General features: G+C 36.7%; 1 protein-coding gene across 3 annotated transcripts in view; it reads right to left on the reverse strand.

Annotated features, from left to right (window-relative positions):
• Positions 1 to 537: 537 nt before the first annotated feature.
• IPP (intracisternal A particle-promoted polypeptide) overlaps positions 538 to 13993 on the reverse strand; it is a 61825-nt gene continuing 48369 nt past the window's right edge. For all 3 annotated transcript variants that reach the window (XR_013760025.1, XR_013760026.1, XR_013760027.1), the window contains one exon: positions 538 to 1403. The gene's annotated coding sequence lies outside the window, so the exon portion shown is untranslated. The remainder of the gene's footprint in view (positions 1404 to 13993) is intronic.

A 13993-nucleotide genomic window follows, 5' to 3' on the forward strand; every position in this document is an offset into this window, starting at 1 on the left:
CTATGATATAAGTTTGGAAGGTCATATGAAAGAATCTAATGCATTCTTGAGTTACAAGAGAAGAACCTGAAGAATAAATACCTGAACACAAAATAGATACTTATGAAAAGAGAACAACTTGATTCAGTCAGGTACTTGGATAAATTCTGACCAAAGAAGTAGAAAAGCTCTTCCTAGAGAAGGAATATATAACCTCTCAAGAACTTTTTCACTTAGTTCACATTAATTTCCTCAAATACCCACTAGTACCAGTCTTCCAGAGATTTGTTGTTTGAAATCCTATTGATATTCTCCAAAATTAAATACTGCAGAAAGCAACGGATATTTTTCACAGCACACATACAGCTTTCTTCCAAAATTAACGCGTCCGGAGAATATTTACCCCAGAGTGAAACTCTGTGGTCCTGTTTTCCGAATTCCTTGACGCTACCAGTTGGCTCCCTCACGAGGTCTTCTTGTTAAAAAGGTGCTTAAGCAGTCTGGTCAGCAGCACGACTTGTGATGAAGCACAAAGAAGCCTGGCTCTATGTGGCTCACTTTCTGAGTCCCTCTAATTGCTCATCCTAAACTACCTAGTTCCTGACTCGCTTCCAAAAAGGGGAAGGGGGGAGGGGAAGGGGGAAGGGGAACATAAAAAGTATTTGTTACATTTAAAAAGGGGGGTAAGGGGAAAGAGCTATGTCTATGTTCACCTCATTCAACTTCCTTGAGTAATGGCACTATGATGATGCTTAAATAGGTAATACATGGACATTTGCACAGTGAGTGCGAACTGTTCATAACAAGGTCATAGCTACACAGGTCGCCTCATGTGTGGGCAAGTAATGTCATCAAGGTGACAGATCAAAAATATAATATTAAAGCACTATAAAAGATCTGAGTAATCAACTCCAGTGGCAAATAAACACATAACAAAGCCCTTAAAACATAAATGTCATTATTCTTACACAACTGCTAAAAATAGTGTGCAGATATGTATTTATATTTGTCTTAAAGTTTAAAATCTATACATATATGAAATCTTGTTAAAAAAAAAAAAAAATCAGACAGGAACTTGATATACTTTTCCCTCCAAGAATAGCAGCTTTCAAGGCAAATTTCTTGGTATAAAGCTCCTAAATGTATATTCTATTTCTTTGGTCTTCAATATTTATAAATTCAGAACAAAATTTTAAAAAGTAGAAAGACAGGGGGTAAGGAATAGTCAAGAAGTTCCAAAATGAGGTTTTCTTCTTTTTCAGTTTTCCGTATTTCACTTGTTTTGCTTCTTCCCCAAAACTGAATTCAGCTACTGGAAGGTGATATGAAGAATCTTCTACTGCTTTGGTAGAGAAGTCACTTTTTATTTTGGATCCATTTCCATCATTACTCAATCATTAAAAAGGCCACATGAATCTACCAATCTGTAAAAAGAAAAAACAAAATAACACATACACTCTCAAGAGGAAAAATCACTGTCATACACAATTGCTGAAGTGAGACACAAATGGAGGCTGGGGGGTGCATTCTGGCAGAGGGACAAGGCTAAGCAGACTGAGGGGCTTACATGCAGCAAGATGCCTTGGACAGGTGTTGCAATCTAGGTGTGGTGAGAAGAGAATCCACACAAGAGATAGGTGGTAACCAGAGGTTGATTACATACTGGGAATTGATCAAAAACAGTAATAAGGAAAAATGGGAGCCACATTTCTTACTGTAGAAGAAAGGAGACAATGCTAAAATTTCAATACTTAAATGGAATCACAATGAGTAAATCTGCAAAATAACAAAAGCAGTACTTAACTGACCTAAAGCATTCTTTTTTTTTTTTTTTTTTTTTTTTTGCAGTTGAACCCAGGGCCTTGTGCAAGGCAAGCGCTCTACCAACCGAGCCATATCCCCAGCCCCTAAAGCATTCTTATCAATAAAATGGAAAAAAAAAAGAAAAAGCAATAAAGCAAACCTAAAAAAAGAGGAAAGGGGAGGGGAAAGAGGTAGCAAAAAAGAGAGAATAATAAACATAATTATTTCAAAAACAATAAAGATTATTTTTAAAAAGATAAATAGGAGGGAAGCTGGTAAAATGATTAAGGAAAAGGATACAAAATAAGGACAGCATGAAAAGGAGGAAATAAAACAACAAATTAAGAAATACCACAAACAGCTGGGTACAGTGGTGCATGCCTGTAATCCCAGGAGCTTTGGGAAGCTGAGGCAGGAGGATCAAGAGTTCGAGTCAGCCTCAGCAAAAGTGAGGCACTAAAAAACTCAGAGAGACCCTGTCTCTAAATAAAAATACAAAAAAATAGGGCTGGGGATGTGGTCGAGTGCCCCTGAGTTCAATCCCCAGTAGCAAACAAACAAACAAACAAACAAAACAATCAAACAAACAAAATGGAAAATCTTAAACTAAATAAATCTCTATGAAATAGCAAAACTGGCCCAAAAACATAAAACCTGAATAGACCGTAAATGTTATTATATACCCCCATGGACACTGAAAGGTGAGATAGAAAGACCCTCCTCCCTAAAAGGACCCAGGTAAAGAAGCTAAAAGTTTACCCTATAGTTTGCCAAATGGGTGCCAGTGCTGAGACAGGGAAGGGTTTATACATTGACCCAGAACTGGAGTTCTAGGCTACCCTATAGAAATAACAGCTAGTAATAATAGAGGTTCTGTGGTCCAGTCTATAGATTTTTATCAAAACTTATTGTTAAGATAGACTCTGCACAAGATCAGATTTTAATATAGACAGATTTTTAAAGTCAATTCGTAAAATATTTAGAAAAAAGTAAAACCAACAGGACTTGCTAACAGATGAGACATTGGGGGTAAAAGAGAAATATTGGTTCTACTTTCTAGCTTGTTCAACTAGGTTACAGTGTTCACTGATATATGGAATAAACAGACTGGTTATTTATTTTTTTTCTTCAGTATATTCAGTAAAAAATTATTATTCCCAAGAAAAAATGATAATACTGTCACTATAATTCATTTATTTGGGGAAAATATCAATCAAATCAAGTTTCTAATGGAAAAGACATAATTAATTGTTACATACTTTTTGTCATTAAGAACTCTGGTTGAGCCAGGCATGGTGGCACATGCCTGTAATTCCAGTGGCTCAGGAGGCTGAGGCAGGAGGATCTCAGGTTCAAGGCCAGCCTCATCAACTTAGCGAGGCTCTGTCTCAAAATAAAAAAGGACTGGGGAGGGGGCTCCGTGATTTAGCACCTTGGATTCAATCCCTTGTACCCCAAATAAAACAAAAACAAACAAAAAACCTAAGTTGAAACCACAGAGAACCTGAAGATCAAGGTAAGGATGTGACTCACCCATTAGACACAGAGAAAATGCAATACTGAATTCAGACCATTTCTCCTTTTAACACTACTTAAGACATATTCTGGTTTTCCAGTTGACACATACCACCTTTTCAGTTCTTTACATAATTCTGAGTTTGCATAGCCAACTGATGCAGTGATTGCAAAAGAAATACTGACTGGCAATGCTTTGCTACTGGTATGAAAATTCTAAAGTTGGTATATATCCCATTAATAACTACTTACCTACCACTCTCATTATACAAACATATATACATTATACATATTATACAACAGTATGATCTATGCATTCATGTGCAGAGTATGTGATGGGAGGGAACACATAAATCAGTGTTTAGTGGAAAGAAACTGCTGTAATTTGGATGTTGGAAGTCCATGTGTTAAAGGCTTGGTCCTCAGGGTGGCACCATGGGGAGGTAGTGGAACCTTTAAGAGGTGGGGCCTACTGAGAGATCTTTAGGTCGCTGATCTTTAGGTCACTGGGAGTATGACTCTGAAAAAGACTGTGGAATCCTGGCCCCCTCCTAGCTCTGCTTCGCTTCCTGGTCCAAAAGGTGAGCAGTTATGCTTTGCTCTGCTCTCCCACCATGATGTGCTGCCTTGCCACAGGCCCAAACAGATCATGGCTGAAAACCTCCAAAACTGTGAGCCAAAATAAACATTTTCTCTTTGGAAGCTGATTCATTTCAGATATTCTGTTACAGTGACAGAAAACGGAGGAACACAAGAACAAATAAAATAAGATGAAAAAGGAAAGATAAAAGAAAAATTCTTGTTCTGGAAGTAAATGACTAAAAAGAAACATGCCAAAATGTCAATAATGGTTTTATTAGGAGTCAGAATTGTGGGCATTTTGCTTTATGTTCTTCATCAGTCAAATGCTTTTTAATAATAAAATTACTTTGCTCTGCAAAAAATTTTAACAAAAGTTTGTCATTTTTCTTTTCTTTTTTTTAACTAAGGATTGAACTCAGGGCATCACAAATGCTAGGTAGTGCTCTACCAATGACCCACATCCCTAGCCCTTTTTGTTTTGAGATAAGGTCTCACTAATTTGTCCAAGCTGGCCTTAAAATTGCTATCCTCCTGCCTCAGTCTCCTGAGTAACTGAGACTAGAGGTGTGTACAACCTCTAGTTTACTTGCCTGGCAAGTAAAGTTCTTTTGGGGATGTGGCTATTTGTATACAGTGACTAACTGGAGAGTTTATGCTTATAACCGAGAATTTAAAAAAAAAAAAAAATACATGTTTTTAGTTGTTGATGGATACAATATCTTCATTTTTACACACACACACACACACACACACACACACACACACACACACACACACACAGTGCTGAGGATCCAACCCAGTGCTTCACGTGTTATACACCTGCTCTGCCATCAAGACATAACAACAGCATGATTATTACTGAAAATTTTTGAGAAAGAAAAATACACCACTTAAGACTATCTTAGAACTTTAAAAAACCATGAAAGACTAGATAGGAGGGGTGATTAAGATTCCTTTTTTTATTTGAACATTTGAAAAATGAGATGTCAAGCATGTGCTCTGGAGCTCAAAGGACAAGTCTGTTTTAAAGGTATAGTTTGGGGAATTTCCAGTGTTTGGTAGACAATGTAGTAAGTCAGAAGAGATGAGACTGGGGACAAAAAGACTACAAAAAGAAAAATTCTCAAGCCTGTTTCATTAATTTTCCATGTCTATCTGTCACTCTTCTGTCTCCAATGACAACTCAAAAAATTAACACTTTTACAAAAGCTAGTTTTTTAGGTACTAGCCTAATCTATCAGCTGACATTCTTTGTTTCTAAATTCAGGATCAAATTATATTACTATGGTGCTCAGTAGTGCCTGGTTTTTCACCAGCAATAAAATAGAATTTAAAAACATGACAGACAAGAAATAAACTTTACCACCTCTCAAGAATAACCTAAAGTCATGTCTAAGATCCCAGTGACTCAGGAGGCAGAGTCAGGCTGGCAAGTTTGAGGTCAGCCTCAACAACTGAGACCCTGGCTCAAAATAAAAAATAAAAAGGGCCAGGGATGCAGCTCAATGCTAAAGTGCCCCTCTTGGGTTCAATCCCCAGTACTAAAAACAAAAACAAACAACAATAAAAAAAATAAGCCCAGTCTCCTCTAGTTCTCTATCTAGAAGATATCTCCCCCTCTGAAATCCTAAAAGTACTATAATTATGCCTTGTAGGGCATAAACTCTTGCTCCTTTCAGAACAGTTATAAATATTTGTCTAAGCTACATGTAAGCCAAAAACTTCTAAGAATCCTGCCCTTGGCCTTCTTTGAAATGCACACAGCCTGTAACTATTGTGGTACTTCATATATGTTCACCAACAGATGAACAGATCTATCAAACACAAACACAGTATAAACATACAACAGACTATTTAGCTATAAAAACGAAGTACTGATTCATGCTATAACACGAACCTTGAGAGGGTATGGGTGCTTATAACTTAAGAGGTTTCACTTTAGTGTAATAAAAGTTCTGGAACTAGACAGCCAGCGGTGTCACGCAACACTGAATGTACTTCATGCTACCAAACTCTATAATTTAAAAATGGTTGCAATGGTAAGCTGTATGTATTTTTCCATCACTTAAAAAAAAAATTATTACACTAGAGATCTAACCCAGGGCCTTACACAGTGCTAGGCAAGAGCTCTGGTCACTGAGTCACATTCCCAGCCTACTAAATGGTTTTAATAAGGCAGTTATCATTAAATAGAATCTATACTTTAAAATATAGACAATGTACTACATCATACTTTTTTTCAGGTTTTATGTTTTTGATCCCTCCCTATGATGTGCATATAGAATCACGTGTACCTGAATACTTGATCTAGCTATTTATATTTGCTAAATACTTCAAAACCTGACTTTTCTGGTGTTCATATGTTAGGAATGTCCACAAAATATTTAATTAATTTAATAGCCTACACTGCTAGGAAAGGAGGTCCCTGTTATTTCTTCTACCTTAGGTTTCCTTTAAAATAGGTTATCACTCTGCCTCTACTCCTGAACTCAAGCACTTTAATTTTCTCCAGTCTCTGGTGTCACCAGTTACTGCTTCTGGTAACTTCAACCTCTATCTGCACTGGTTCCACCTACGCTAACAAAAAAACTCACTTCTCTCACAACATAAAACAAAATCCTTTCTAGAGCCTGTATTTTCCTCTAGGTATCTACAGTCTTTTCTCTTGGGTTTTAAAAATGCTACAGAGAGCCAGGCCTGGCAGGGCATGGCTTGGGAGACTGAAGCAGGAGGATCATGAGTTCAAAGCCAGTCTGGGCAATTTAGTGAGACCCTGTCTCTAAATAAGATACAAAAAAAGGACTGGGGATGTGACTCAGTAGTTGAGTGCCCCTGAGTTCAATCCCTGGTTAAAAAAAAAAAAAAAAAAAAATGTACAGAGGAAAGGCTACCTAACTGTCTTCATTTTCTCTCTCCTATTCCTCAATCCATAAAAAATTTAAAAAACTACTTTCCTTCCACAACTCTAATGAACACTGATATGTCCTAATTTCAAAACAGTCTCATTAAGTTACTGTATTAAGTATATGATAGGAATGAGTAACTGGGCAAATGTTTGATGACTGACAATATAAACAAAGATTTGCACTTAGGTAAAAAAAATGAATATAGATTTATAGTGTTTAAAACATTATGGGAAAAATATATATATGAAAATACTAAAAAATATTCCTAGCAAAGTAAATTAAAATGCATTTTGGGGGGATAACCAGGGACTGAACCCAGGAGTGCTTAACCACTGAGTCACATCTCCATCTCTAGCCCTTTTTTTTATATTTTCTTTAGAGACAGGGTCTCACTGAGTTGTTTAGGGCCTCTCTAAATTGTTGAGGCCGGCTTTGAACTTGTGAGCTTGAGATCCTCCTGATTCAGTCTCCCAAGCCGCTAGGATTATAGGTGTGTGCACTGTACCATGGCCCCTAAAATGTGCTTTTTCTAAAAAAGATTTTCTTAGTTGTAGATGGACACTATATCTTTATTTGTTTTTATGTGGTGCTGAGGCTTGAACCTAGTGCCTCATACATGCAAGGCAAGCACTTCACCACTGAGCTACAGCCCTAGCCCCTAAAATGCACTTTTTTTAAATTCTCAATTTTTATTTGTTCTAATTTGTTGTACAATGCAGTAGAATGCATTTATACATTTTGATAGATCATACATAAATGGAGTGTAATCTCTCATTTTTCTGATTAAACATAATATAGGATCACATCAGTCATGCAATCATATATGTACACAAGGTAACAATGTCTGTTTCACTCTAATATCATTCCTACCCCATACCCCTTCCCTTCCCTTCACTGCCCTCTCCCTAATATAAAGTAACTCTATTCTTCCCTATCCCCTCCCGGTACTTATGGTGAATTAGCATCTGCAAATCAGAGAAAATACTGGGCCTTTGGTTTTCTGGGTTTGGCTTATTTCACGTAGCATATTCTCTAACTCCATCCATTTACCATAAAATGCACTCTTAAAAACAGAATTACAAATATTCTTGAAAGGCAATTCAGGATGCAATGTGCTGTCTTTGAAACAAACAAAAAAACCCTTTTAATTCTTCCTTGTAGATAATGTAAACCATCTTAATTGTCGAAAGCATAATTTTAACTACATCTTCAATCATAAAATAAAATTTCTATTCTACAAATGCTATATAAAATAATTGAGAAGTGTTGTCTCTGTAATGCTGTTGCAGTGTGGCTGGAATATAGAGATTTTCCTCTTAATATACTATGGAAAAATAAAAAATATGCCAAGTCTGACTTTTAACCAGTCTTGTTTAATTTTGGCTCCATAAAACGTGCTTTTAAGTACAAGAGTAATAGATTCAATTTGGTCACTTGATAAGACTTCTTTGGTACAAGTTTTTGGGTATACCCCATTAAACTGAGAAGAGTTAGTTAACTAATCATTTCATCAATCAGGTAGTTTACAATCTCTGTAACCCACAGAATGGAAAAAGGATATGATCCAGTTCTCAGCTAAGAGATTATCGAAACTAATTGACAATGGTTCATGAAGTATTTGTCAATAAAAGGACTCAAAGAAGTGCATGGTACATAAAAATAGTATATTGTATAATATAAAGGTGAAAAACATGAAGTTGATTCAATATTAATTTTTTTTTAAACTAGGGATTGAACCTAAGTACTTTACCACTGAGTTTAGCTTATTCTTTTTATTTTTTGAGACAGGTCTCCCTAAGTTGCTGAGACTGGTCTCGAACTTGCGATGCTCCTGCCTCAACCTCCCAGATCCCTGGGACTACAGGTACGGGCACTGTACCCAGCATGTATTTCTTTTTATTTGCAAAATACATAGTTACTTTTGTTGATATTTCTTACTTACCTGCCATAAGAGAATACAATATACTGACCCTTTGATTATGGGTTAGAAGTATCTTCCTCCCTCTTCATGGGCTTTTTATTTATTTATTTTACTGTATTTTTTAATGAACCAAAGTTCTTAATTTTAGTCAAAACTGTACATTCCCTTTATGATTCTCATTTCTGTGCCTTATTTATAATACCCTTTCTTTTCCAAAGTCAAAGCATTTACCTATAATGTCCTCTTGGTTTTATACTTTTGCTTTTCACATTTAAGACTTCAAACATTTGGAACTGATTTATATACAGTTTAAAATCCATGTGAAATTTTATTTCTTTCCCTTTTTGTTTTTTGGTATCAGGAATTGAACCCAGGGGTGCTTAACCACTGAACCACACATCCCCAGGGCTTTTTACTTTGAGATAGGGTCTCACTAAGTTGCTTAGGACCATGCTAAGTTGCTGAGGTTGGTTTTGAAACTTGCAATCCTCCTGCCTAAGCCTTCTGAGCCATTCAGATGATAGGTGTGCACCACCTTCACGAAATTTCATTTCTTTACATGTGAGTAAGCAATCATCCCAGAAGCATTCTTTCTCCAATTACTTACAAAGCCAGCTCCATCATAAATTATTTCTACATATGTATGGGTCTATTTTCAGGATTCTGCTTCATTGGTCTTTTAATCTGTTCTTCCACTACTACCATTTGTGTCTTACCTACCTTGGTTTTATAATATTTTGTTATATAGTAGGACAAGGCTATTCCCCTTGTTCCCCATTAGTATACTTTTATTGAAGGCCTCAGCTAATGGCTTTCTCATATAAATCTTTAAATATCAGTATCAAGTTTGAGGGGGAAAATCTGTTAAGACATTTCTTAGAATAGTAATGAATCTAGATCAATACGGGAGAACTGACATCTCTATAAATCCTCCAAGATATATATGCCATCTTATATATAAAATTTAAAAATTTTCTCCATAAAGATCTTGCACACCTTTAAAATGATTTATTCTTACTTTTTTTTAAAAATAAAAGCCTTTGTTTTATGTTTTTTACATATTTTAACTCAATTTTTTTTTTTTTTTTTTTTTTTTTTTTTCCCCTGGAGGTGCTGGGATTGAACCTAGGACTTTGCACATGCTAGGCAAGTATTCTACCACTTTACTACTCCCCTGGTGCAAAAATGATTCTTTATATGATTGTTGATGAAGATGTGGTGCAAACAAGGAATTCCCACACATTGCTAGCAGAAGTGTTAAATGGTACATGACCACTTTGGAAAATAGTTTGGTGAAGGGGAAAAAAAAAAAGCTGAAGTGGTGAAACTTCTGTGACCCACTGTTTTAGTCCATTTGTTCTGCAATTATAAGATACCCGAGAATGGATAAGTTATAAAGACCAGAGACTTATTTCTCATAGTTCTGGAGAAATCGAGGAAGTCTAAGTTTGAGAGGCTGACATCTGGAGAGAACCCCTATGTGTTCATTGTCCCATGGTAGAAGGGAAAGAACATGGAAGAGAGGGAGAGGAAAAATGAGGCCTGAACTTATCAAAACAACTAATGCACTCCAAAGAAAAAGAACACTTAATTCATAAGGACAAAGCCCTCATGACATAGTAGCCTCTTAAAGGTCCCACCTCTCAACACTGTTGCCTTGGGAATTAATTTCCAACAATTTCCAACTTTGGGGGAATATATTTATAAACAGTAGCACTCACCAGTCTTAATCACACAAGGTCACAAGAAGTACTGAAGCATACTACAACATGGATGAACCTTGAAAATATTATGCTACATGAAAGAAGCCAGATACAAAAGACCATGAAGTATATGCTTCTGGATAGATGAACTACAATAGAGTACAAAAGATAGAAGAGGGGCTGGGGAGATAGCTCAGTCGGTAGAGTGCTTGCCTTGTAAGCACAAGGCCCTGGGTTCGATTCCCAGCACCCAAAAAAAAAAAAAAAAAAAGATAGAAGAAAGTAGATTATCAGCTGCCTAGGGCTGGAGAAAAATGGGAGGTAACTGCTAATAGCTATGAGATTTCTTACTGGGGGCAAGAAAAATGTTCTAATTAGTGGTAATCAGTGCACAATTTTGTAAATATCCTATGTACACTTTAGATGGGTGTGTTTAAAAAAATTTTGTAGTTGTAGATGGACAGCATGCCTTTATTTTGTTTGTTTCATTTTTATGTGGTGCTAAGGATCAAACCCATTGATGAATTCTGTGCGTGCCTCACACATGCTAGGCAAGCGCTCTGCCCCAGCCCTGGGTGTGTTTTGTTATATAAATTATAGCTCTGTATAATTTATAAATATTTACATAAATTGTACTGTTATATAAAACTGCCCTCCTCCCCAAAATCACGCTAATGACAAGTGATTGAGAATTCCCTTAGTGCCAAATGCAACACAACACAAATTATTTGTTGCAAAAGAGGAAGACTCTCTGCCTCTCATGGATCAGACTACCATTACCTTAACCGAGAATCAATCCTAGCATTACTAAAGTAGGTCAACCAGATATTATGTGTTTTATTATATGAGTAAAATGAGAAATGGTATATTCTAGCCAAAAATGTTCAAAAGTAACTACTACTTCATGCCATTAACTGTCAACTGCAGCCCCTCTTCAGTTCTGGGAATTGAACCCAGGTATACTCTACCACTGAGCTACATCCCTAGCACTTTTTTATTTTGAAGTAGATCTCAATAAACTGCTAAGGTTGACCTTGATCTGGTGATCCTCCTGCTTTAGCTTCCCAAGTGGCTGGGACTATATAGGCATGTGCCACCATTCCTTGATGACCTGTACTTAAGTTTAGAGAAAAATACAGGAATGTAAAAGGAACAAGTCACATGATGCTATAAGGATGCACTCACACAACTTTCTAAAATAGCAAGTTGATTTCATTTTAATAAAATAAAGATAGAAACCTGCATTGTGCTTAGACAATGATCTAGAAAAAATGCAGTGTTAGTAGTAGTTTCTGTAGAGGAACTATCAGTATTTACCTTTGTGTATATATACATTTTAACATCACATACTACATATACACTGCTCGTAATACAAGAATTATTACAGCAAATAATCATGTGGGAGCTTTAGTAAAACACTGATGCTCAAGCCTTACTTCAAACAAATTTTAAAAGGTTGAAAACTCCTGCTTTAAGAATTGGGGTAGAGGCTGGGGTTGTAGCTCAGAAGAGTGCTTGCCTAGCACACGTGAGGCACTGGATTGGATCCTCAGCACCACATAAAAATAGATAAAATAAAGGTATTGGGTCCATCTACAACTAAAAAAAAAAAAAAAAAAAAAAAGAATTAGGGTGGGACAGGCACAGTGAGACCCTATTAGAAGATAAATAAAATGTAAAATGGGTTGGGATGTAGTTCAGTGGTACAGAGCCCCTGGATTCAATCCTTAGTAACTAACACACACACACTGGGGGAGGATAAAACAAAAATTATTATCTATGATTGGTCTGTTAAAAAAACAAGGAAGGGTGGGGATATAGCTCAGTTGGTAGAGTGCTAGCCTCACAAGCACAGGCCCTGGGTTGAATCCCCAGCACCGTACAAAAAACAAACAAGACATTTTCAACTTATGAGTTAGGAGACAATCCTAAACAAAAGCAGTAACAAATCTTTCCAGGAATAGCAAGCTTAGAGGAGCAACATACAAATGAAAATAGACTTAAGATTGCCAGTTAATTGCAGTATTTGGGACCTGGATCCTAACTCAAAGTAGAAAAGTCAACAATCATATTCCCTGGTTGAAAATAACAATATTTAGGTAGTCTAACAAGAAAAGGAATTTATCAAAATACCCACTGAGAGTTCAAAGAATGAATGAGAGGATCCTTGACTTGGCAAATATGCAAAAAACCAAGGGAAGTGAAGCAGTCAAAACCAATGCCAAAGCTGCAACACAGGAAGAGCCTGCTCAGGAAACTGGCCCAGCTAGCAATGTCACCATCAACTGGAATGAATTCCAAACTGTCATTTTTTTTGCATCTTACTTCAGATGCACATTCCCAGTCAAGTGCATCTGATTGGCACAGCTTGGGTCACACAACCCAGCTTGGCTGTCGCGGGGGTTCTATACGTTATGTATACACAGTCTTTCCAGCTCCTCTCCCACAAAAAGAAAATAAAGGGGGTTAAAATGATAAGACAAAAGAAGTAACAAAGATAATTTTAAAGCCCAATTAGTACAATGTCCAACACAGGAATCCTGCTAGTCTTGCCACTAATAATAAACTTTAAACATTATGCTTTCTTATGCTTTACTGTGCCAACAAACACTTCCTGAAAAGTAATTTCAGAAGGTAGTAAATAATATTTATGCCTTCTCCAGGTAATCTTCTTTCTAATATTCTGTAATTCAAAGGTCATAAGAATTCACTGCCACCAAACCTAAATACTCATTATCCCACAATGTTAAAATAAAAAAAGCAATCTATTTAAATTATACAACAGTTCCAACTAAGAATGGCATGCTAAAATAAGACCAAGATAAGGTTAATTATATCAGAACCCAGGTTATTAAACATAAAACAGAAGTATATTTATTACCTGATGCAATCTGACCCATTAAATTCTGAATGTAAGATTCAGAAAACTAAACCAACGACATTCATACAAAATCCTGAAAACATAGGTTTTGTTTGTTTTGCAGCACTGAAGATTGAACCCAGTGGCAGTCCACCACTGAGCTGCATCGCTAGACCTTTTTCTTTCAAGACAGGTCTCACTAAATTGCTTAGACTGGCCTTTAACTTCCAATCCTGCTCAGCCTCCTACATGGCTAGGATTAAGGCACATGTCACTCACTGTGCCTGGTTAACTGCAAAGTTTTAAGACAAGCAAACTTGTTTCGATGGCATTTGCTCTGAAGTCACTATATCAGGCACACTACAAACAAGTAAGTCTTTCAGGAAAGATAATTTTTATTAAACAGTTTCAACTGCCCTGACCTTGAAAGGGGTGTTTCCTATGAATATAACTAAATAGACTATTGGTGACATTTACAAAACTACACAGTTTTCTTAACTGGTTTAACAGGAGTGACTACTATGGACTTGGGAGATTGGGGCAGGAGGACCACAAGTTCAAGGTCAGCCTCAGCAACTTAGCAGGGCCCTAAAGTAACTCAGCAAAACCCCGACCCAAAATAAAAAAGGGCTGGGGAGGTGTAGCTCAGTGGTAAGTGCCCTTGGGTTGTTGTTTTGTGTGTGTGTGTGTTTGGGGGGGGGGGGGAGTGTTTAAAGCCAACCTC

Source organism: Sciurus vulgaris, assembly GCF_902686455.1.
Source record: "Sciurus vulgaris genome assembly, chromosome: 1".
NCBI classification, from domain to species: Eukaryota; Metazoa; Chordata; class Mammalia; order Rodentia; family Sciuridae; genus Sciurus; species Sciurus vulgaris.